The sequence below is a fragment of the Cricetulus griseus genome (genome assembly GCF_003668045.3).
Source record: "Cricetulus griseus strain 17A/GY chromosome 1 unlocalized genomic scaffold, alternate assembly CriGri-PICRH-1.0 chr1_1, whole genome shotgun sequence".
Lineage (NCBI taxonomy): Eukaryota > Metazoa > Chordata > Mammalia > Rodentia > Cricetidae > Cricetulus > Cricetulus griseus.
In genome coordinates, this window is record NW_023276807.1 from 22,901,787 (window position 1) to 22,927,141 (window position 25,355).

Sequence of the window (25,355 nt, forward strand, 5' to 3'; positions counted from 1 at the left end):
AAGATACTCCAAAGGAAAGAAGAAAAAAAACCAAAACCTCTATTTGAGGTCAATTGAACTAACTATACCAAATATACTTTCAAAGACCATTTTCATAAATTTAAGTCCCAGAAATCTTAAAACATCTCAGCAGATATCCTCTAGATAAAGCAACAAAAGTTATCATTTTAAAAAGATTGGATTTTTTTGTGGTTTTACAAATAGTTTGTCTACAATAAAATTATAGTCATAATAATTTAAGGAATATAGTTTACTATGAAAATAGTTCTTTTGAATTCTCATTCAATAAAAAATTTGCACTGATGATTTAAATCCACGATAACAGAATTGAAAGGCTCTTAAGTTTGTTGAAAAATACACAATTTTAAGTGTTAAACTTGTTTAAAATTTAACATTGTACCTTGAAGAGCTCTAGTTCTTGTATGAATAATAGCACCCTTCATTTAGGCAAGCAATTTCTGTTACATGTTTATGAAAAAGCAATACCCCATATAACTAATGACAGGAAAAGTCTTAAATTCAAACCTCTAACACTACCTACCCTGAAGCAAAGTTTAACAAAACAAACAAACAAACACAACTCACATTTTCAGAGAAGAAAGGAAACTTTCTCTAAATAAGCAGCAATTATGCCAAAGAATTTATATGCTAAGCACGACTGAATGTAAAAATTCCAGAGCAGTCAACCATAGCTTTAGCACTTTGAGTATGATTAACAGAATGAACCTTCAAAGGTCAATTAAATGTCAACACACTTTAAAGAGATATCCTTAAAGTCTGGTCAATGTATAATAGCATCCCATAATTTCAGAGTATACTTAATTTAGGTGTGATGTGCATGTGTGATGTATGTATATATAGATGCAGTCTACAATACTCACAGCCACTTTAGTGGAAATTTACCAAGTAATTTTTACTGTAGCCTAGAGCTTTTTTCTTCCTGTGACTTTTAGTTATGCAATGATTTAAATAAGACACAAACAGCATTTGTCAATAAAAATGAAATGTAAAATACCATTGGTTTTCATATGACATTCCAGTTTCTGTGAATCAAGAGTAAGTGTGTATAAAAGTATGCCAAGCTCCGCGTCACATGCCTCAGAATTCCAGCATTTGGGAAATTGAGCTACATGAACTATAAATTCAAGGATAGCATAGACTACCTGGTATAGTTCCACTCCAGCCTTGGCTAAAGCAACACCTTTTCTCAATAAATATATCAAACAAATAAATAATTTCATTTATTTTAAACATGTACAAACTTTTTAACCTTGTCACTGCTCCCTAAACAACACAATGGGACAACTACTTACTCCGTACCACATTATATTAGGTATGACAAGTCATCTGGAGATGCTTTAAAGTACTCAATTACTTTCCATAAAGGGTTTAAACAGTCAGATTTTAGTATCTGCATAGTGGTGGATCCTGGCATCAATTCCTGCCCACCCCATTTGATAGTGAGGACCAACAGTCTACTATTTTCCCATAGTAAATGATTCCTAAGAATAATGTGGACTTTTTTTTTTTTCTCCCCTATCAACGGGCACTTAATTTGTCCTCCAACTAATCTTCTTGAGTTCTTCTAGTTAAAAGGCTTTCCACAAAAGGCATCTGGAATTTAAAGGCAACAACTTTATACTTAGAAATATCTGGGATAGAACAGGTCCTGAGGCATGCAGTTATTATAACAACATTTGCACCCAGGAACTCAATCCCATCCCATCTATGCAAGACCAAAATGTGCTAGAACCTCAGAGAGTAAGAAATCTGGCCCATGCTCTCCACTCACCAATCAGGAAAGTAGAGCAACCTGACTTGGTTCACACAAACCCTGGTAAAAATCTTAACTTGTTCAGCCCAGTGCTTCCTCCTATCAAATCAAGTACACCACATATCCTTTGATTTTTGCATTAAAACTTTATAACTAAGTTATAATTGGCCTAATGGTTGTGGTTACCATATAAATTCAAGGAGGGTGTGATTCTTAAGAGGTTAGGAATCTGCAAACAAACTAGGGAGGATTAGAAACTGAACAATGGACAAATTCTGGATGGTTTAAGAGAAGACATCACCAATGAGCTAAGCTACAATGGTTGGTTGCTCCTAAACCTATGAAGATACTTTTTTAAAGAGCAGGATGGGACTCCTTTTGTTGACAAACCATAGAGAAGAAATGAGAGAGAGGATTTGAGGTGCTTGACTGGAATCTGTCGACTTAGGTTGACAGCATTTCAGTGGGCTGCTATAAGGAACAAATGGACTGATGCTAGAGAAAGAACTTTGACATATCTAAATACTACCTCAAAGCACGGGTTGTTTAAGTCCTTAGGTAGGAGCCTCTTTGACCTGAATCCCTGTTCTTTGGTGGCAAATGTCTATATGAAAAAGCAACTCTTAAGCTCAATTGTGGATCCATTGTGTGTAGATTCAAAATTAGAGGCAGACCATACAGCCAGTGCTTCTCAAAGTGAGTGTAGAAAATATGTAATTAAGTACTAAATAAGATGGTACAAATGGAGATGAGAGTAGACAAGGCACCTGAGTCAGAAAGCTGTACCACGAAACCCAAGTTCTTAGCTGGCACTATAATCTACATCTTTCTCTTACTCTCTTTCCCTCTGCTCAACAATTACTACTTACTAATGTGACCTCCACTCTGTTGAGATTACTTAGCTCATCCAGTGTGTACCACCTCTTCCCTTCTTCAGTGACTCTCCAGGGCTAAAAAGGAAAATTGAAAAAGTTACAATTAAGTATTACATCTACTGAATATAAACAGTATACTCATTATTAGCAGATGGCATTTCAATGTATAATCTTGCATAATTCTCAAAACAACTCCTATGAGAAAGGACAATTACCCTTGTCTTTGTAGTAAAGTAGCTAAAGCACAGGAGGTCAGGGATTCATCTGAAGCCACCTGGGCAGTAAATGTCAGCTAGGATTAGAATCAGGTCTGGTAGACTACTCAGTCTATTCTTTGAACTTCTCTTTTACAGTCTATTTTTTTCAATAAACACAAAAATCTTCACAAGTTGAGGGACATATGAATACAGGGCTTACAGAAGTCCTTATATAAATTTGCCAGCAAAAATCTGTAACAATAGAAGGCTGGGTACATGCATATAGCCATACACTTACTTGCCTGCCAAAATATTAGCACTTTCACCCAAATCTTCAAATGTGAGTGTTAAAGGATAATAAATGGACAGCTCTCCATTGAGTATTATTGTTCTAGTCTCTCAGGCTGCCATCCCAGGCTCCATTCTGAACCTTAATCCTAAAATTTAGTTAACAGGGTAAGTTCACTATGTTACTCCCACAAACAGGACAGAAAGGAAGCAGCTGTGAACTCTAGTTATACTCTAGCATGCCTTAACTTGGTTTACATGCAAAAACAGTAGATGAGGAATGAGACCATGTTGGTGTCATAGGGAAATGATTAGGCACTGAGCATCTTAAAAGAAAACACTAGCCATTATAACACTGGCAAGAAAACAAACAAACTACTAATGCTTACAATTTTGTGTGACTAACTCTCAAACTGGAAGGAACTTCTGAGTACAAAATCAGATTCCATTCACAAACATTCTGATTCTCCAAGTTTGGAGATACTCAACACTGTGAAGTTTTGCAATTTCTACATGGAAATTTTCATACCTGTCTACAAAGGGCACACCCTGGGATATATTGTTCCCACCTCTAACACTGCTGCACAACTAGAAAATCTGAGTAAAGAACACAAATTCAGCTGGGGGGTGGTGGTGCATACCTTTAATCCCAGCACTTTCGAGGTGGAGGCAGGTAGATCCCTGAGTTCGAGATCAACCTGGTCTACAAGAGCTAATTCCAGGACAGCCTCAAAAGCCACAGAGAAACCCTGTCTCGGAACACAAAAACAACAACAAAAACAATGCACAAATTCTACAAAGAAAATTCACTGTTACCTGTTAGGTCCAGGTTGAGGGATCATTTTGAAATACAGCCACTCAACTTTCCCTGTGTCCCAGCTTCCAAATCTTAAGGCATTACTATTCTGATACTACCATTAATACACAGAGCAGGCCACACTGTAGTCTACAGCAAAGACCTTCACAAGATGCCATTTCTGGTGTTTAACTTAATTTGGTATAACATTGGAAATAATTTTTCTTGATCTTAAAAATATTCCTTCATACAAATAAATGAAAAGCTTTCATGATATTTTCTAAATGAGTTTAAAAATGAAGCAGCACTCAATGAAACATTATAGTTATGATTGGGACATTTAATTAGAATCCAATCAGTGCAAACAGGTTCTGATTATTTAAGAAACACCCTTTCAAAGGCTCATGCTCCAATATAACTAGGTCACGGAAATGTATTATGTTAACATTGTTATCATTCTCCTAGAAACACTACCAGTTGTCCTTGTCTCTAAATATTATTCCTATTTTAAGCTATAAACTTCAGGCTAGGTACTAAAATTAAGCTTACTTTTTCTGTAAAATCTTTCTTTGACATCTCCCTTCTTTCTAGAAAAGCATGGTGATAGTTCTCTTTAATAGGAAAAGCGAATTTTAAATTATTTTTATCTGGACGCTAGGTATTTTAGTGAGCAAATATTTGCTGAATCTCTAAGTTACATGCTCGAATTGTTTATAAGCTCCATGGTGGAGAAAACATGGCCAGTGGAGCACCTGACATCTTAGAAGCACTCTCACTAAGTGAAAGAACTGTGGTACTTGATCAAAGAGCAAACACTTCTTTATCCACTGCTGACAACTGTGTGTGTGTGTGTGTGTGTGTGTGTGTGTGTGTGTGTGTGTGTGTGTGTGTGTGTGTGTGTGTGTGTGTGTGTGTGTGTGTGTGTGTGTGTGTGCGCGCGCGCTCGCAATATTTACAAGAGTTCTGCTCTTGGAAAGGTTTAATTTGTTACTTTTGACAGAAAAATGTAGGTTATCACGATAACCAAAAGTTAAGATTTCATTATTTTACATACCAATCTGAAATGACAACAGTTCAATGACAATGTCAGAACAAACCTTTTAATTATTCTTTAGAATTATGCGCGGCACTAACACATCTCAACAAAGAAGATTATGTAAGTGAGCTGACTTGGCGTCAGTGATACGAACACAGTGGCTATTTTCAATCCTTCATTAAAATTAGATCAAGATGTACTAGCACCGCTACTGTGTCCGCCCGCAAGGGAGATTTACATTAAAGATTTACTTGGATTACAAATAAAGTTTCCTTTTCCTTCTTTGTCACAAGAGCCGCCCCCCACCCGCTCCCCCAAACACCTCACCCTTCAACAAAACTTTTCAGTAGGGAGCAGTGATACAGAAACCAACGCCACAAACACCACGCCTGCCCTGTTTATTCTTCCCTTTGCATAATAAATACTTCTTCTAAACTGAGCGGAGAAGGGCTGGCTGGGGGCACCTGCCACTTCACCTTTAGGATGGGTTCTGTCCCCGGCCCGAGGACTTCGAACAGCAAAGCGAGGTAGAGCAGTCTTAAGAATCGCAAATAAAGTAACGGATACCTACTTTTCACTCGAGATAGCTTAACGATCGGTGTTTTTAAGCCATCCGACTTAAAAGTTACTTGGGAAGTCAGGCTGAAGGAGAGTGAATCCCGGGCGCGTAGAAATATATCCTGGCCTACCACTTCCTAACTCCCGCACCACAACGAGGCTTTAAGGAAAAAAAAAAAAAAAAAATCTCCCTCGGAGACACATTTCAAGGCTACACGACTCTTGGAGTGGCTGTCGCCTCCCAGATCAACCCGCCCCCCGCCCCCCCAGGCGATCCAGGCGGCTAAATCATTGGTCCAAGGTCAAGCCGAGCCGGTCGCGGGCAGCGCAGCTCCGCGACCTTCTAACCTCTCCACCCCGCCCCCGCCAGGCCCAGGGCAGCCTGCGCCCCCGAAGGGTTCCCACGGCTACCGTCCCCGCGTCAGCGGCACGCCAGCGCCTCTCGCCCGACCGCACTTGTATTTGTTCTCCCCGCCCGCTCCAAAAAAAAGTATTCAAGGCTCTCCTCACGCCTCCGGCCGCGCAGGCGCCCGAGCTCGCGGGCCCCGTCCCGAAGCCCGCTTCCCACCAGCCGAGGCGCGGCGCGGCGCGGCCGGCCCGGCCCGGCCCGAGGAGAAGCCGCAAACTTTTCCCGGCTCGCCGGTCGCCTGTCGCGGGTCCCCCGCCCGCCGCATTGTCTCGGCGGCCTGGGAGCTGCGGGCCCCGGCGAGCCGCACCGCACCGCCGCCGCTGCCGCTGCCGCGCTCTTTGTGTGTGTGGCGGCCGCGGCTGTCAGGACGGTGGAGGACGGCTCCGAGAGCCGGCTGCTCCGTCCCCGCCGGCCGAGGACTGCGGCGAGCTCCTCTCGCCCGGGACGTCCGCGGGACACGAGCCGCCAGCAGCCGCGGGCCCGCCGCTCGCCGCCGCCGCCGGCCAGCACCGCCCGCCGCCCGCCCGCCGCGCTCCCTACCTCCGCAGCCCGCCGCGCAGCCCCGCTCCCGCGCCTCAGCCCCACTCAGCGGCCCGGCGCGCTCGATCAAGAACCCGGGGGACGCGCTCCGCCCCCTTGGCTGGCTCCCTCCAATGAGCTCAGCCTGCTGGGAGGCGGGGCCGTCCAATCATATGTCGGGACGCCCGGCAGTGCAGCCAATAGCAAGCGACTCCGGCTCCACACCCGCCCTGATCCTCGAGGAGCGAGCCGCTCAGAGGCCAGAGGTGGGACCTGATCCTGCCGCCTGGAGCAAGTCCAGTCCGGCCGGGCGGCGTCGCCAAGGGGGCCTGGGCAGGTCCGGAACCTGGCTGTCCTCGTGGGTAGGCAGGTGACGCGGGGCTTCTGAGGTTCAACGAAATCCTCACCCTCAACCCAAACTCCTCCCATGCAAGACAAGCTGCACACATCGATTGTAACGTTATTAATTTTTAAAGTTAAGTAAGGCCTTTCCCTTTTACAAGAATGCATAGCCAGACACCACTCAAATGGGTTGTCTTAAGAATATTAGCCCAGCACTGGGTATCCCAAACAGGTTAGTTTCTGCCCCGAAACCAGCTCCCAACCATCAATGGCACAGGCATGATTTTGTTTTTCCTAAAGGAAAATTGCATTTAAGATTGAGAAAGTGAGTATGGTACATAAATCATGTTTTATTACGAGCCTCATTGTTGTCGTTTTGTTGTTCTTGTTTGGAGTTAGGGTCTTTTTGTGTAATCCTATCTGGTTTAAACCAGTATCATCTTCCCTCAGATCATAGACACATCACAGCACCCAGTGTGAACCTTATTTCTTCAGTAAAGTCGTACAAACTGTCTTCAGTGAAACGAGCGAAATACCTGAAATTAAGGATATAGATAGAATGAATGTATTCCTAAGATATTTCTAGCTACCTAGACAAGTCGAGTAAACATTGGTTAAAGATGGCGGTTATCCTTGCAATAAATAGAGGCTGCAGAGGTATTTGCTTATTTTATATGACCAGTGCGCTAGCTGCGATAAAACACCCATGATCAAGGCAACTCACAGAACAAGGGTTACCTTAAGCTTGCAGTTCCAGAGGGAGAAAAATTCATGATGGTGGAGCTGAGGCAGCGGGTGGCAGGTATGGCTACAGGAGCAAAAGCTGAGGAAACACATCTGGAAACAGAAGCGGGAAGCAGACAGAGGGAACTCAGAGAAATACATCCTCCACTAGGGCCACACTTCCTAAGCCTCTCCAAACAGCAAAACTAGGGAGCAAGGGTTCAAATGCTGGAGACTGTGGAGAACACCTCACTCAAACCGCTACAACCAAGATTAGTCATTTTTCATTGTTTCTAGGAAGTTCATAATTTTATTGAGTTCCTTTAAAAAAAGTGGGCTACATGGTGATGAAAAAAAGTATTTGGTAACACATATTTACACATTTTAGAATGAAACTGTATACTTCAAATAGTTGGCATGTTCGATTTATTTATTTTGGCAACAAATTGTATTTAAGAATATTTGTACATACTTGTTCCTTCACATAAATTGTTTGATGACTAATGTCATTTCTGAAAGGATGATTTCTAGAGTGAACCAATGGAGAGGAAAAGGGGGAGGGAGGAAAAAGAGAAGGAGGGAGGGAGAGAGGGAGACAGAGACAGAGACAGAGACAGAGAGACAGAGAGAGAAATGCCAAACAAGAAATAACATTCTCTGACCATCCTTATTTCACAATTGAAACTCCCCATGACTAGCTTGAAGAGAAAGAATGATGTCCAGGACTTAGTTTTGTCAAAAGATCCCAGTTCTGTCCTGATTTGGGGCACACTGGTTAATGACTAACTCTGAAGCAAGAGAACAATATGCCAGGCTATGCCTGCCTCACTGGGTGAGATCCAGCCAAGATAGTTGTCAAGCACTTTGTTTTCTGTAAGATCCTGTGCCAAGTGCAAAGCAGCCTAAAGTGTGTTATTATTATTCTTGAAGTCTCTGTCAAAATACCGGCCCACCGGCAGCCAATGAGCATTTCCTCAGTCTTTGTGGTTTTTCAATATAAATAGTTTTGAACCCATCAGTTTTTTTCTTCTTAAAATAGGTATGAATTGAGCTTCTGCCTACACATTCTAGAAAAAAGCAGTATTTCTGTGTTAGGTACTGCACTGTGAGCCTGTTGCCCCAGATGCTCTTGGGGTTCTGCATTTGGGGGATGATTTGGGCACCATAGACTCAATCTCAGTCTCTCTATCTCTCTGTTCTTTCCTCCCTCCTTCCTTACCCCTCTCCAGAAAAACAGCCAGAGAATTACTTCTAACAGGTTTTTCTTTTTTTTTCCATCTTCACTCTTTTGAAATAGAAATGTGTTAAAAGACAAGAATTATTTCTGGAAGAATCATGAATGGAAAGGCTTAAGAAATATTATTTACTGATTGTTCTTAACATATGTCTGAAAACAAGATGCATCATAATGTCCAATGCAAAACTGTTCTCTTGGTAATAGTTAAAAATTCATGAAAATCCCAGCATGTACATATAAATTAATATATCCCGTGCCTGCTAATGCGCATAGCTTTCCATGAAAATATAGTGGCTGTGTCAAATTTATACCTGCATAATCAAGTACTGAATTATTTTGTAGGTTTTTATCAGGGACTCCCTTGGGGCTTTTGTGCTTAATTTTCAAAGAGGAAAGCAACATGTAGTTTTAGATATATGTCCATGTGTTATAATGTAATTTGTTTACTTTATGTCAAAACATTCAATCTAGTACAGAAGCTTGTTACCTCAAACAGACATACATATGATAACTCTTGAATGTGAAATGTACTACATTTAATTGTATCCCAAGTTATTTTCAACTAATTAAATATATATATATATAATTTGTATGTGATATGCATAATTTTCTGAGCAGAAATAGAAATTATGGGAGAATTGATCAATATAATTACACTATATACAACTTATATATATATCAAGGACAGTGTTTGGCAATTGGTAATGTCTTAACTAATCTATAACTACACACACACACTTTTTATAGGCAATGACTCTTTCCTAATTTATCTGGGGAATACATGTGATATCACTTAGGTGTTATGTCATTTACAAAGTGATATTTTTGTGCTTTTCCACAGTGATTTCCTCATCAGTTGTTCATTATGGAACAGGAGAGTTGTCCAGTGAGAGAGAGCTATTGACTTTAACATACATTTAAATGTTTATTATAAAATCTGCGACTTTTAGATTAGTGTTAAAATTAGGTAAAAATAATTTCAATACATAAATAAAGATCTTTTCTAAGTTGAGTCACATGTCAGTAATAGTATTACTAGTTAAATATTTTGTGTAATTATTTTGCATTTAAGGTACAATTGTGATTTCATCATCGCTGAGCATAACAAAAAAACAGATTTGGGTTTTCTGGATTCTGATTATTGAAATGCCTCTGAATCACAAAGCTGACTCCCACATGACTTGTTTTCAATTCATTGAATCCAGTTCATTCATATGAAAATGATGTTGTTGTTAATAATGAAATAATATCTATAGAGAAAAATAGAAAAATAATTAGCTCCATTTTTCTGTTTCTGCAGCATTCCTTCCTAAAGAAGACTCATAAGACTCAGGAAGTCCCTGAAACACACAAGACTCACAAGCCCCTCAGAGGTTACATAAACAGCAAACCATTGCTCTTAGAGAGAAATAGTTCTATGGAACAGTTGCCAGAACATTTTCTGGGCAGGAGACTCCATTGTCCCAGCTTACAAGAGTCATTCATGTGGGGGTGGGCTATTTCATGATGAATTAACCAAAATTATCTATGCTTGTCATTGGTAAACCAAGCTAGAGGAGAGAAATCATTTCTTGCAAGGAGAGTCCCAAAAGGTCAGTCTTCTCTGGTGTGCTGAGGGATGGGTGTCTCTTTATTGTCCTAGTGGCTGTGTAGTGGGGTGGGCTTTTATGTGACACAGGGACCTGAGTCATTCAGATTTCTTACTAGCTCATCAAGCAATACTGGGTGGAATACTTTCCTTGGTCTGTAGTTACTGCCCTTTCTGGGATGAGTAGATGTTTGACCGTGCTTCCCCAGAGAAAGTGCTAGACTAGAAAAAAGACATGAGAATCATTTTTAAGGTTTTAAAAGTGAACTTTAAATGAAAACACTTCAACTAAGTATGACAATGGCTTAGAATGTTACAGAACTTGAGCTTACAATTTTTTGTTTTCTTTTTAGCAATTCTATCTTCCTTACTTAGAAATTGCAGGCTGAAAATACCAAGAGCCCCTTGAAAATAGCTTACAAGGATACTATCTGCTCCCCAGGTCAGCAATCCAATATGCAGGAAGTTGTGGAGGGTGTGGGTTTCCATCAGAAGTGAGAGAACACTTAATATTAATTAAGTATTAAAACTAGTTTATTATGTCACAATTTAAAGCAGGCTGACAGGTGGAGAAAAAAAAAGGAGCAAACATGAAAAGATGGGTGGAGGCAAGATCAGCCCACTATTGAGAAGGGCTGTCAAGAAAGCAGCTGAAATTTCCTGGATGAGAAACAGAAATATAAGCAAATTAGTTCAGAATTGCCACCATCCAACTGAAAATTATAAAGTGTTTAATACAAGTACACCAATCATAGATTCTCTATCATAAAAGAACCATATCTCACATTATATAGCTGATCTTCAGGATAATAAATAATATAGAAATAGAAATACAGTAATAATTTCATCATCATAATTTCAACATTGAAATTTTATTTCTTCTCAAATAGCAAGTTGTCTTTGGTTCTTTTACGTGCAGAAACGAAAAGCATAAATCTTTGAAAGATTTTTTTCATTTGTTGTATTTGAATAGGAGGAGGGTTGGGTTCTTGTTAGATCTTCACATGAATTTATTAAAAACTAAATGTAGAGTATAATATATGCTGTGAAACCACAACTGTAGGACTACAGTATGTAAACTATGAACATGGAGAATATAGATGATGGTTCAAAAAACACCAACATAATAGATATTTGTAAAATTATTTTATGCTATTTATAAGCAATTCATAATAAAGATTTGTGTGTGTGTGCGTGTGTTTGTGTGTGTGTTTGTGTGTCTGTGTGTGTGTGTGTGTTTGTGTGTGTGTGTGTGTGTGTCTGTGTGTGTGTGTTCATTAGAGAACGACTGTGTCCTTGGGTCCCATAGACTTCAGGGCAAAATGAGGTTAGGGAAAATGATTGCTAAATGCCTGTTTGTTTTTTGATGAAGCGATTGTATCATTTAAAACTGTTTGACTCAGCATACAGGAAGACTCAATTGAAATTTTGCAAAGTGTGAGCTTTATGGCTTGAGAAATGAATGAAAATTATGGAGAAGATTCTGTGGAAAGTTACAAAAGGAATTAGAAATCTGGAACACAAATGGTATTAGGAATTGTCTTTTTTGAGCTTTTGAGTCTCCAGATTTTCAGATCAAATTCCTTGCTAATTCTCTGTGCAAGCAAAGGAGACTGTTGTACCCACTGTAAAATGCTTGAGGGTCCTTAGGGGTATGTTAGAATGAGTGTGTCTTAGAGGCAAATCAGTCGGTTGGCTTGCATGGTGTGTTGTGAATAGTCAAAGGCAAAGATAAGAGGCACCACTGGAAATCATGTAGTGTGTAGGTGTGTGTTTGTCTATGTGTACGTGAGACTAAGCTGAATAAGCTTTGAATCACTGTCAGTTGATAAGAAGCAGGAGGGAAGTAAAGCAAAGCTGGAATAAGAAGCATGGCAGAACTGCAAAAGGGCTCTCAACTGTGATGTTTAACCCCGATGTGTAGAGCTCTGCTGTATAACATTCGTCATTTAGAGACAGTACATGGAAACTAGATTAACTTGACTCACAGCATTCTCATTTGTTCGAATATCCCCAAAGTAGTCTAAAAATTAGTACAGCAATAATGTCCCTTTTTCCATTATATTTTTAATTTGGAAAGCACCTTTCCTCCTCAGAACTTTCTCCCATGATGAAGAGGCAGCTTGGTGTGATGTTTAGAGTCAAAGAATGATTGAACTCTCCCATTTCAATGACAAGCAAACTAGCCATTAGTTCCTCCAGGACATTAAATGAGAGTGATAGCAGTTATGGATGCTGTGTCTCTTTCTTGCTGTATTAAGAATAGATGCACTTGTTTGTGAGAACACACTTTGTGGACCCTGTGTGGGTCTATACAGATAACAAGTTAACAAGCTTTATTGACCTTTTTGTGTGGGCTAATGAAAGGAGATGGTATGTAAAACCAATTAACCAAGTTAGATAAGCTCCAGTCTGTTGCCTCAGGTCCTTATATATCCTAATTATGAGCAAGTGTTCAACACACTGTTTTTAGCTATACTTTGAGTGATGGCCAATAAATACAGAAGCTTGACTTGATTGTGGTTTCTTCAATTTCTCTATTGGATCATACACCTAGGTTAGTTGATTACCAGAAGCTCCTGGCTGTAAATGTTACAATAATTACATATGAGATTCTCCCTCTCCCTAGAGGTCCTTGTTGCTCTATAGGACCTGCAGGCAACCCAGACAGTGATTTGATAGCTCTTTGTAAAAAGCAGAGAAACTTCCCTTGCAAAAGAAAGGCAGAAAGAAGGAGGAGGAGGAAGAGGAAGGAGGAGGAGGAGGAGGAGGAGGAGGAGGAGGAGGAGGAGGAGGAGGAGGAGGAGGAGGAGGGGCAGAGGATCAAGGAGATTAGGAACTCCAACCCATGAAACAATCTATGAAAATTTCCTGAATGTGGAGGTGGAAGGGCCACAAGGAAAAAAATTAGGGTTCAAGGGCAAGCTTTCAATGAAATCTCCCAAACTGTTAAAAAGTAGTTTGAGGAAGTTAAGGATATTTATCATATCAAATTTTGATTTAATATATCATCCAGCAAATAGTATGTTTACCATATGAAGAAGGGTAGAAAATACGATTTTCCAAAGACATAAGATATAAAGATATCCTTGTCTGGAGATTTCTTTTTGTGTTTTCTGTTTACTTTGTTTCATTTCATTGGGTTCATGTACAGCACAGGAAAATAATAAAAGACTGAAAATGTAAATACTTTCCTTTCTTCCTTTAAAATCTTAAGGAAGATGAGGAAATCTTTGAGATCCTTTCTCTAGATGACATATAGAATAAAAGTTAAAACAGAAAGCAGGGTGGGGACATAGCCCATTGGAAGAGTACTAGCCTGACCCATGATAATCTGAGTTTGATCTCCAACACATTGAGAGAATTGAATAATTAATGGATTAAAATCAAGGCTTCATTATATTTGTGATTCTCCCATGTTGACATTGTTAAAGACAGAAACAGAAAAGTGTAGTATATAGAGAATTATGGCACAGAGTAATTTGTTTTGTGCTTTGTTGCTGTACAGTTGCTTAAGTGCATTTATCATTGAGAACTTTGATCTTTATGTATCATTCACCAAATGCTATGTTTCCTTCGTGTGGGCTGGAGTATATATTGTGATTTGGCAAGAATATAGTATAGGATACATTTATATGAATCTAATGAAACCTGGAAACATGTAATTACATATTTTCTAAAGTTTCTGACATGTTTCAAGTGAGTCTGTTACAATTAAAATAATTACAAAGATTTTTCAAGGTTGTCTAAAACTGGTGTGGAAAACCCTTTTCCTCCTTTGCTACATAGTAATTAAACTTACGAATAAAAGAATATTCACATGACATTATATCATCCTAAAAACTCCTTATTTTTAAAACAAAAACTTAGATGTCTGTTGTGCTAAAATAATTTAGATGACTTTCATGATCAAATAAAAACAAGAAAATAATAAATTAGAGGATACAGAATGAAATACTTGAAGTGATTTTTAGTTATTCTTTGACACCTTCATATATGTACAAAAATTATACCAGTTATTTGTCTCTATATTCATTGCTTCCTATTGAAAAAAATAAGTTTTTAAAGGTTGGGAGAAGCACTAACCAATGCATATAAATGCAAATATTTAGAAGGCAATTTGACAATGTGACTATTAAGTAGAATGATAGTAAGTTCGCTCTGGGACCCATGACCTCCCCAGCCATGAACTTTTGGTCAGATTTACAGTTTCAGGCCTAAGTTCCCTCTTATAGAGCAGGTATCAAATTCAATCAGATACTGATTATTTACCCCAATAGCCTTTGTGTTGCAAACATGTGTTTGTTTGACTATGTAAAGATGTGTTGCATTTGTTTAGTTATGTATAGATGTGTTGCTGTTTTACCTTGCCTGCCAAAGGCACCTGATTGGTCTAATAAAAACGTGAACAGCCAATAGAGGGAGGAGATATAGGCAGAACTTCTGTGAGAATAAGTAGGAGGAGGAATTTAGGCTCAAAGGAGAAAGAAGAGGAGACACTGGGCTCAGTCAGCCAGACACAGAGGAAGCAGGAAGCATGCAGAATGAAAGAAAGGAAAAAAAAAAAAAAAACAAGGCAAAACATAGATGAATAGAAATAGGTTAAATTATTTTTAAAAAGCTAGTGGGACAAGCCTAAGCTAAGGCTGAGCATTCATAATTAATGATAAGTACCTGTGTCTTTATTTGGGAAGCTGGCTAAAGAAAATGCCAACTCTAACCTTGCGTCACTATTGTATCAGTGGACACATTTTCCCCCTGGTAGAACAGTGTTGTATCATTCAAGATTAATCACTAGGTAATATCATTAAATGTTTTTTTCCCACAATGAAATTTAATCTTATAATTACTTCTGATTTCTAATTTATTTTTTGTTGTTTTTCTTTGAAGGATATGAAAAATCGTTATCTTTTATCTGGCAATTAGAAGACTACTTAAGGATTTTGTTTCATCCTAATCCATGATTAGGTCTCATTTTCTTCAGGGAATTTAAAAATTGTGCTTTCTGATCGTTAGTGCTAAGGTTTCTTTGCTTTTTCATACTACTTACAATGATCCTTTGAAAATTCCATACATATACAATGAAATATAATTATATTAACCTGCCCCCATGCTTCCTCAACTCTACTCATGCCTCCCCTACATATTTTTGTGCCAATTTCATGGGATCTACTTGTTTTTTCTTTTTAAAATGAATCACTGTGTCCAATTAGTGCAGTCATGTATACCTGAGTGTGGAGCCAACTACAGAGTATTGGAAACCAACCAGTGGCCACAGCCCCAAAGAAGGATGAGTCTTCCATCATCAAGCTATCAATGCCTATAATTCTTCAGTTAGGGGTGGGGCTTTACGAGCTCCTCCCCCATACATACTAGAATTATGCCTTGATCATTTGCAGCTAACTGAAGCTGCTGTGAGTTCGTGAGTGTAATGGCCATATCATGTTCAAAACAATGATTCGAAGGTCTTCCCTATCATCTGGCTCTACATTCTTTCCTCTTTGTCTTCCTCAAATTTCAATGAAGGTTATCATACCTTATTTTTTTCCTCTAGAGAAAGGGAATTAACAAGACGAGTTATAAATAACTACATTAGAGTCCTGTGCACTCTGTGCATAGGTGTGGTTAGTGCCCAGCCAAAGAGTGTTGGGTGGGGGGGGTCAGCGTTGAGGTGGCTGGCTTCACCCAGCTCCTAGTGTCATGGTGGGGATGCCCTCCACATCTAGTATTTCTGGCCTCCTGAGGCATGAGTGGAACCACGTGGAAAACCCATGTCTTTGATGACCTCAGAACCCGAAGATCCAAAGAGTACCACCCTCAGGCCTTGAGCATCTAGGTGGCTGCAGGTATGAGAAATGAGTGTTGGACATTGAAAAATATAAATAAGAGTCATGACTTAACTGAAGTATACCCATTTGTCTTTTACTACTCTTTTTCTCAAAAAGCAAGATACATTTCATGAAAATGGGCTGATACTTACTGATTATATCATTTATTTCTAATTAAACATATGATACTTGCAAAAACCTCAGAGATGTTTTGAGTATGTTAGATAAGACACACTAAGGAAGAGCTTAGTAATACTTTTTTGTAGTTGTGATAGAATTGATTTCATAAAGTTAATCAGAAAGGCATGTGTCCTGCTTCTTCTTATTCTCAACTTGTCATAGGCCAGAGTTACACAATTAAAAGGAACTGCAGTTGAAAACTTGGCTGTGGGTAAGCCTGTGAGGCACCATCTTGATTGATGATTGATATGGAAGGGCCCAGCCCACTGTGGATGGTGCCACCCCTGGGAAGGTGGTTCTAGGATCTATAAGAAAGCAGTCTAATCAACCCACAATGAACCATCCAGTAAGAAGCACTCCCCTGTGGCTTCTGCTTTAGTTCCTGTTTCCAGGTTCCTGCCTTGAAATCCTACCCTGACTTTCCTCAGTAATGGAATGTGACCTCCAAGTATAAAATGAAATGAACCCTTTCTTCCTCAAGTTGCTTTTGAGCATGGTGTTTTATCTCAGCAGTAGAGACCCTAAGACAACATATAACCACTCTGGTAAATATTATGCTTTAATTGGTGTTGGAATCAAAGGAGAAAATGGATTGCAGTTTTGATTTGTAAATTCCCATGTTTCCATCTTTCTAATCAGTTTCTTTCTAATCACACAATTGATCATTGTTCACTACTTATAATTTGAAAAAAGCCAAGAAAATACAAATTAAAACTTTTCCCTCAGAGTTTACCACTTCCAACATAGGTCAGCTCAGTTTAAGTTCTTCCTTAAAGGAAGGATCTGTCTGTGTCAAACACTGACTTCAGGGCCCATCACACTGTGGACACCATTTATTTAACCCTGCCATCAGATTTTCTTGTCATCAAGATTGAGCAAGGTGCATCGTGTACCTTCTGTGGTTCTGTCTTTTTCTTCTCTCCCATGCACACAGGGAATGAAGGCTCTGCAGTGCACTTGCCACAGTTCCCTTCCTGTCTTTCCCAAGTATGAAGTTTCTATGAGCTCGGGAGAGGAGCTAACCTTCAGTAGGCCCTAGCATATCATGTGCTGTTCGGTTTGGTACTCTACTATCAGTAGTGACAAGTTATGCAGCACACCTGACAACTGATGCTGGTGAGTTTTGACAACTTGGGTTATTAACACCAAGTTGAACTAAATACAGCCGTAGCCCAACAGTGGATGTATGTTCCTGCCCCGAATTCTTAAGGGATCTGTCTATGAGAAAATTACTGCCTGGAAGGACACTGATCATGGTACAGATTCCCAAACTTGTTTTATAGAAAAACCCCGATTTTATATTTGATTTACTTAAGTGACAAATACAATCTTCTAAGAAAATATTTGAAGACTCTTACTTATTTTTAATTTACTTTTCTCTCTGCTTCACTCTTTCCCTCTCTATCTTTATTTTATTTTATTTTTATATAAATTAGAAAGAATCTTATTCCACATGTCAATTGCAGTCCCCTCTCCCTTCCATCCTCCCATGCACCCACCCCACCCCCCATCCGCTCCCCAGGGAGGGTGAGTCTTTCCAAGGGGGATCATGAAAGTCTGTCACATCATTTGGGTCAGGGCCTAGGCCCTCCTCCCTGTGTCTGGGCTGAAAGTTTCGAGATTTCAGTGTTTTCTTCCGCTGAGTAGTTAGTAATCCATTGAGTATCTTTCTTTTTTCCTTCTGTCTATTTATATCCCCTGCCAACTTTTCTATTTGGGTTTTAACATTCACACAAACTCTTTAGGTATTAGTTTATTATACTGTTAATCATAATTCTCCATAAAATACTTCTCCCAGCTGTGTGATTATAGATGACATTTTTCCCAGTGAAGATAGAGATTTCAGTTGGATTTTGTTGCTTTTCCTTATAAGGAAACTTAAAGTTTACTCTCTATGGTCAAATTTATACTTTTTTGGAAAAAAATTTTATTTGCTTTCTGTGCATGCCTGTAGGTTTGTGAGCATAAGCATGAGGTCAGAGGACAACTTGTGGGAGTGGAATCGTTCCTTCCATCACATGGGTCTTGGAAATTAGATTCTCAGGCAGGGTCATATGCTCTTTTACCCACTGAGACATCTTGCTGGCCCAGTAGTATTTAGCATTTCTTCCAAAGTGCTCATGGTTAAAGAACATTCTCCATCCCTGAGATAAATTTGTTCTAGAGTTGAGTGTCTAAGTGCATAGTTTCAGTTTTTAATTTTAAAATATTTAATCATTCTGTCATTCGTTTTGTTTTCTATTGTGAGAGATGGGTGGTGTTATTTCTTTTTTGGGGGGTAGTTATTTAAAGAACTTATTTATTTTTTCTTTATATGCATTGGTGTTTTGCCTCCATATATGTATTGTGAGGGTACCATATCCCCTCAAACTGGAGTGATAAGACAATTGTCATATATCTGCCATATAGGTGCCAGGAATTGGACCTGAGTCCTCTGGAAGAACAGCCACCGCTCTTATCTAGATCTTTATTTCAATTTGTTAAAAACTGTCTCAGACCATTAATAATGGAGTGCCTTTTATGTCTTGATTCTGGTACTTTCACCTTCATTTCAGATCAAGCTTACTTTTGTTACTTTGTCTTTGAGTCTAGTGGAGTTGGCTTGTGCATCCTTTCATCACTGTTACATTTATCTTCATATCCCACTGAGAAGGCTCCCTTTATTAAGATCCTTTTTGCTGATTTATTCCTCTGATAAACTTTTGGATTATTTTCAAAATACACCCTATCACACTCACTGTCCTGGAATTTATTTGGGGGCTTTGATGGATTACATTAATTTTATTCCTCCCCATTCAGCAGCACAGAGCCTCTTTACGTGAGAGCCTTTTAATTTCCCTCGCGGTATTTTATAATTTTCACTGTTACCAGCATGTAATTATTTCAAAGATCAATTTTCCTATTGTGTAGCATGGTATTATTTTTTAAATTGTGAGTGTGTTTTACTTCATTCTGGTTGAATGTTATTTTAGCAATATTGTTGATTTTTGCACATTTATTTTAGATTTGATCACTTAACAGTTCCAGTGATTTCTAAAGTCTTTTTTAACTCCTTTAGATTACTTAGGTAAGCAAATATATTTTTTGAAAATTATTAATCTATCCTCCTATTTTTTTAAATTAATGAATGTACTTTTTGTTTCTGGGTACATTTGTATGTATGTGTGATATGCTTGCCATGTCTAGAATATTTGGAAATGGTGGTGATCAATAATGATAAATACTGGTTTCTTTTACATTTTTCATTTAATTTTCTGAGAATTTTATATATGAATACCGTATTTATGCCATTTCTTCCTCCTCGATCTCCAAGTCCTCCTATATCCCCCTTCTCAAATTCATGGCCTCTTACATACACACACTTATAAATAAACCTGCAGAGTCCATTAGTGTTGCTCATATGTATATGTGTTTAGGTGTCACTCTTGGGATTGGATAATTTATCAGGGTTTATCCCTGGAGAAGACTGAATCTCCCTCTGTTAGCAGCTGTTAATTCCTTGTAGCTCTTCATCAAGGGGTGAAGCCTTGTAAAAATTCCCTGGCATTAATTTTATTTCCCCATGGCATGTTAATTGTTATTGTCATTTCTCAAAACTCTTTAGGCAGCCATATTGTTGAAATTTCATGGGTGTAGCTTCCCTGCTACACTCATTATCTCACAGCAAACATCCTGGTCCTCTGGCTCTTAACCATCTTTCCACCATTGTCTCTTTTCCATGGTCTTCCTTGAGCCTTAAGTGTAGGGGTTGTGTTATACATCTGTCAGTGGGGGTTCAGCATGCCACAGTCAAAGTACTGATTTCTTCATAATGCATCCAGAGCATTATAAAATGAGATGTTGGCTGTATGTCTACAATAAACAAGTTTTCTTTCTATTTCTTTTCATTTATTTATTCACTTATTGATACAAGATCTTACTGTGTAGCCCACGCTGCCTTTAAACTCACAATCCTTCTGCCACCTCCCAACCATTAGACCTAGGAATTTTAATTACCATGCCCGACTAAATGTTCTTTATTATGCCAATGAGGTATCATTCTATCTTGAGGACATTAAGTACATTTTAAATCCCAAGAATTTATCAAATTCTTTTCCAGATAGTAATGTCTAAGCATTTACTTTGCAACCTGTTGGTGTGATCTGCTTTAGAATGTACATACACAGATTTGTAAAGTAGTCTTTAAATATTCATAATTATTTAAATGATTGGGTTACTTATCCTACAATGATTGAATTACTTATGCTAATCTTTTATTTAAGTTTTGAACTTTTACTGATCATTTTTAGGTTTTGCTTTTTACATTTGGCAAACAACTTATTCATTCCTTGTCTCGTTCATTTGATTCATTATGAAGAGTTTGAAATGTATTTAGGTAATTAATTTATATTAATACTTTAAAACCATATTTTAAATTAATATAATAATTCCATTATTAAATCTTTTCAAAACTTTATGTTTCTTCTTATTTCTAATTTGTATCATGATTATATTTGCTAACATTTTTGTATTATTTGTTCTTGCTTTTAGAAATCCCATATTATAGTATTTGCCAATTCTGTGTGCCAGTGTGTGTATACCAATTGAGTTATCCTATTTGCCAATTTTACTATTTTCCATTTTCTTTTGCATTACTTCTATATTTATACTTTACATGTTCTAACTATGGTGACATCCATGAGTTCTAACTTCTTCATTAAAGTTGGATTCGATCGATTAACTTTTAAAATTTGAGCAACAATATTTCAGGCTGTGTATTTATTCTTTTAAACCTTATTAGCATGGTCTGATTTTCAATATGTTAAAACAAGCTTGTAATTCTCTTTAAGAAGATATTTTGGGAAGCATTCATAATTTGCAAAATGTGTAAGTCTTTGATTGTTTCTACTTTAAGAAGTCCAAAGTCATACTATACTGTGCTTGGAGGATAGCCTATGTGAGCTCCAGCTCAGGAATGTGAGCAATGGCTTAGTGGCAGTGGTAAGTGAACATTTATAAAAACGTTACGGCATAATTCTGAAAAATCATGCATTTATTTTTTTCTGCTGTTAGAAGAGACAAATTAGTATATCTGTAGATTTTAATATTGACTTTTTAGCAGGGAAAATACATCATACTAATGGCTTCCATTGAAGTTTAGGTTTCACATTTCTGACGTTTTTAACATCTTTGCTTTATAGCTACAGATGTTATGCTATTGTACCAACAAAGGCAAACAATGTGATGCTTACCTTTTAAATGTTTACTCATTACACATTCTGACCCTCATGGGTAGGATTACTGTCTATGCACCTTCTGAAGTTAGTGTTTTATAATTTATTTTATGAAAGTCTGATAAATATTTTGCCTTCTGCATTCAATCTGCTTTATTTATTTTAAAGCTTCTCTTATAAACATCATGGATCTGAAGTCTTCTTACCTTCCATTAGTACCTAGCCAAGTATTCACCACACATTTTGTAATCAACAAGTTTATTACAATTTTTCAAATTTCCATGTTAGTACTATTGTGTACAGCTTTTACATTCCTTCATATTTTAGAAAATAATTGTTTGGTTTTGTGTATTTAGGATAAAAATTGTATTTTCATCTGTGTTTCCTTATGATCATAATTATAAAAGAAAAGATAAATTTGGTCTCCCTTCACACAAAATAAAAAAAAAGCTATCTTCGTTTCAAACATCTGTGTCTTGTTTTTCCTGCCTTCCTGTTTCCTTCAATATAATCTACACTTTTAGACTCAGATGATTGTTGATAATAGTTTACCTTACAGAGTTGCTGTGGTGGTTTTAATAATAAATGTCACCCATAGACTCGTGTATTTGGACACTCTGTCTCCAGTTTGGGGGGCTATTTAGGGAGGTTATGGAGCCTTCAGGAGGTGGAGCCTTGCAGAAGGAGCTTTGAGGGCTTATAGCCTCACTCTGTCTCTGATTCTCTGTCTCTCTCTCTGTCTCTTTCTCTGTTCTCTGTCTCTGTCTCTCTGTCTCTCTGTCTCTCTCTCTCTGTCTCTCTCTCTCCCTCTCTCTCTGTCTCTCCTTCCTTCCCTCCCTTCCCCCCTCCTCTTTCCCCCCTCTCCACTTTCTGTATTTGGTTCAAGATCTGATCTGTCAGCATCCTGCTCAGTCTACCTGCTTCCATACCTTTTCTGTCTCCCTCTGGGACAATAAACTAAAATAAACTTTTCCTTCTATAGGTTGCTTTTGTCATGTTATTTTATTGCAGAAAAAGGAAGCTAATACACATGCCTTAGCAAGAGTTATTGAGATTTATATTTTTGTCCACCTGGTTCTGATGCTTCTTCTACTTGGGTCATCAATAGAATTCATCTTTTGGTCAATAAAGTACAGCCTTGATGTTTTCAAAAGCCATATGTGGGGAATTTATCTTCTGAGTGCTTGAAAACTGCAAGAATATCTCTTCAGTGCCTTTTATAACTGAAAGTCACATGATCTTGGATAAGATTCTTAACTTGTGCCTCTGATTTTTCCCTGTAAGGGACATCCTGCATTATTTTCTATAATTGTAGAGACAGCAAGTGCTTTGATTTTTGTTAGAAAACATTAACCCCTTTCCTTTGTAGATGTTTGATCTGTTATAATTATTGAATTATTTTCCCCCAGATGTGGTTTTATTCATGTTTTTTTTTTTCCAGAGAAAGGGTTTCTCTGTGTAGCTTTGGAGCCTATCCTGGCACTCGCTCTGGAAACCAGACTGGCCTCAAACTCACAGAGATCCGCCTGCCTTTGCCTCCCGAGTGCTGGGATTAAAGGCGTGTGCCACCAACGCCCGGCTTATTCATGTTTTTTATGACATAGATTTTTGCCTTGAATATGACAGACATGTTTGATTTTTCAAGTATGTACACAAAATGGGTTTCACTGACATCTGTGTATATGAGAAATTTCAGTCATATTTATTTGTTTATAGCCCCTTTCATCTCTTCTCCCTCTCATACCCTTAACAGTCCCTTCCCTTTCATGTTTTTGATAACTTTGCATTCCATTTATTAGAGAAAACAAGTGATATGCTTATTTTACTTAACATAGTATCTCCAGTTCTGTCCATTTTCTGAAAACATAATGATTTTCTTCTTCTTTATGGCTGGATAATACTCTATTGTAAGCACTTTAGTTCTTAGTGTCCAACATCTTTTGATGGAGCTGTTCACCTAAGTTTTGCACTTTTCTTCTTATCAGGGACATCATTCTTATTCACAGCTGCTCTAATTGTATGTCTTCTTCCTGACATTAACCTGGCTGGAGTTCTGTTCTTCTCTTGGGTTTTTCACTTGTTAGTCATTTTCTTTGCTCCCTGGGAAACTTCAGGTGTGCCCTTCAAATTCTTTCACAATGATTTTAAACAATGCAGCTGCTGGGTCTTATTGTTTTACTATGAATTTGAATATTATCTACATAGTAAGTGTTTAAGTACCAAAACTCTTCATTTATTTCATGATGGAAATTACATTACTATCAGACTTTTGCCAGCACAAATTTCTCTACTGTAAATGTTCACACATGTAACTCCTGGTATTTCTAGATAGGAACAAAGCAAGACTTTCTCTAGGAGTAGTGGGGTATACATGGAATTTCTGACAATGATTTCCATTTTTATGTTCTACTATGCTATTTTGTCATGTTTCTTTTGATTGTATCTCATTTTTATCTATTTTGTCTTTATAAACTTCTGCTCCTATTCAATAGAGAAATAGTCTCTTACATGCTATAAATGACAGCAGGCATCATTGTAAGGTAGGAAAAGCAACTTTAAAGGATATTTTTATATAGGAGTGTTCCCATTTTTCTGCAGTTGTAACATTGTCCCTTTGTTTTGGGCTTTCAGCTTTTTCTTTCTATTCATAAATATCTGTATTTCCCATGTGTGCCAGGAGATTTTGCTTTCTACATGGGATTAGTCAGTATGACACAGGCTAATATGTAAACTCTTAATCCAGTCAATACCATCTTCTAATTGATGTTTTTATTGCCTCTGATGGACTCTTCTCCCTAGAATGGATTTCTGTCTCTTGTACATGCAATAATATTCCTTGTTACCTGAATTCTTAGCACTGCTCTCTGCCCCTCTGCTGACATTCTTAGAGCTCCCTCCAGGAGAATCATTGTATACTCCTCAGTCATATCTAATCTTGTAGGGGTGAAGCACTGAGTCAGGATCTCACCATGTAACCCAGCCTGTCTTGGAACTCAAGATGGCCCATCCTCAGCAGTGAGAGACCTGGAATTGCAGGTGGAAGGAGCCATGCCTGGCTGTTTGCATCCTTTTCTTTAGCTTTAAGTAAATTTGGGTGACAGGTTGGAAAGAGCTTCTTAGTGGCTGCTAGCCAGGTTTCCCGAAGTCCTAGTACCTTTTTTTCTAGAGGACACTTTGGAATTTTATCTCCACATTACTCAATTATGCAATCAATGACAAGAATGAATAATTCAAGGAATTGATCACATGCTCGCCAGTGGTTTGTGTTTTTTCTCCAGCCTGGTGATTCCTGCTGACCCACTTACGTATAAAATAACACACTTTCTGGCTCATGCAGATGTTCGTGAAGCTAACAAAAGAGTCCTGTCTGCCTCTGTGTGGGGTGTGTTCTCCAGGCGCAGCTCCACTTGTTCTGTGGAACACAAAGCACTTTACAATTTTCTTTCATTAAAATTTTCCCCAATATCTTATGTACAATGTATGACAACTTAAAAGCATTCTCATCTTACAGAAAATCAGAACGAGGCAAAAGGCACTGATTGTGATCAGACAGGAAGTCACTCCAAAAATCAACAGTGTAATAGAATTCAGATTATTTCCGTATAGGCCATTACCCTTTTCTGATCTCCTGGTATACTTCATTTGTGGAAAGGCACTTTTAGCTGTTTGTGGAGCTCCTCCCAAATCAGCTTCTCCTTTTGAGATGAGTCTCTGCAGGCATACCTCTGTAGGTTCATCCAGAGGAGGAGGCAAAGGTAAGGGCTATCACGCCACCAACCGGGACACATTTAA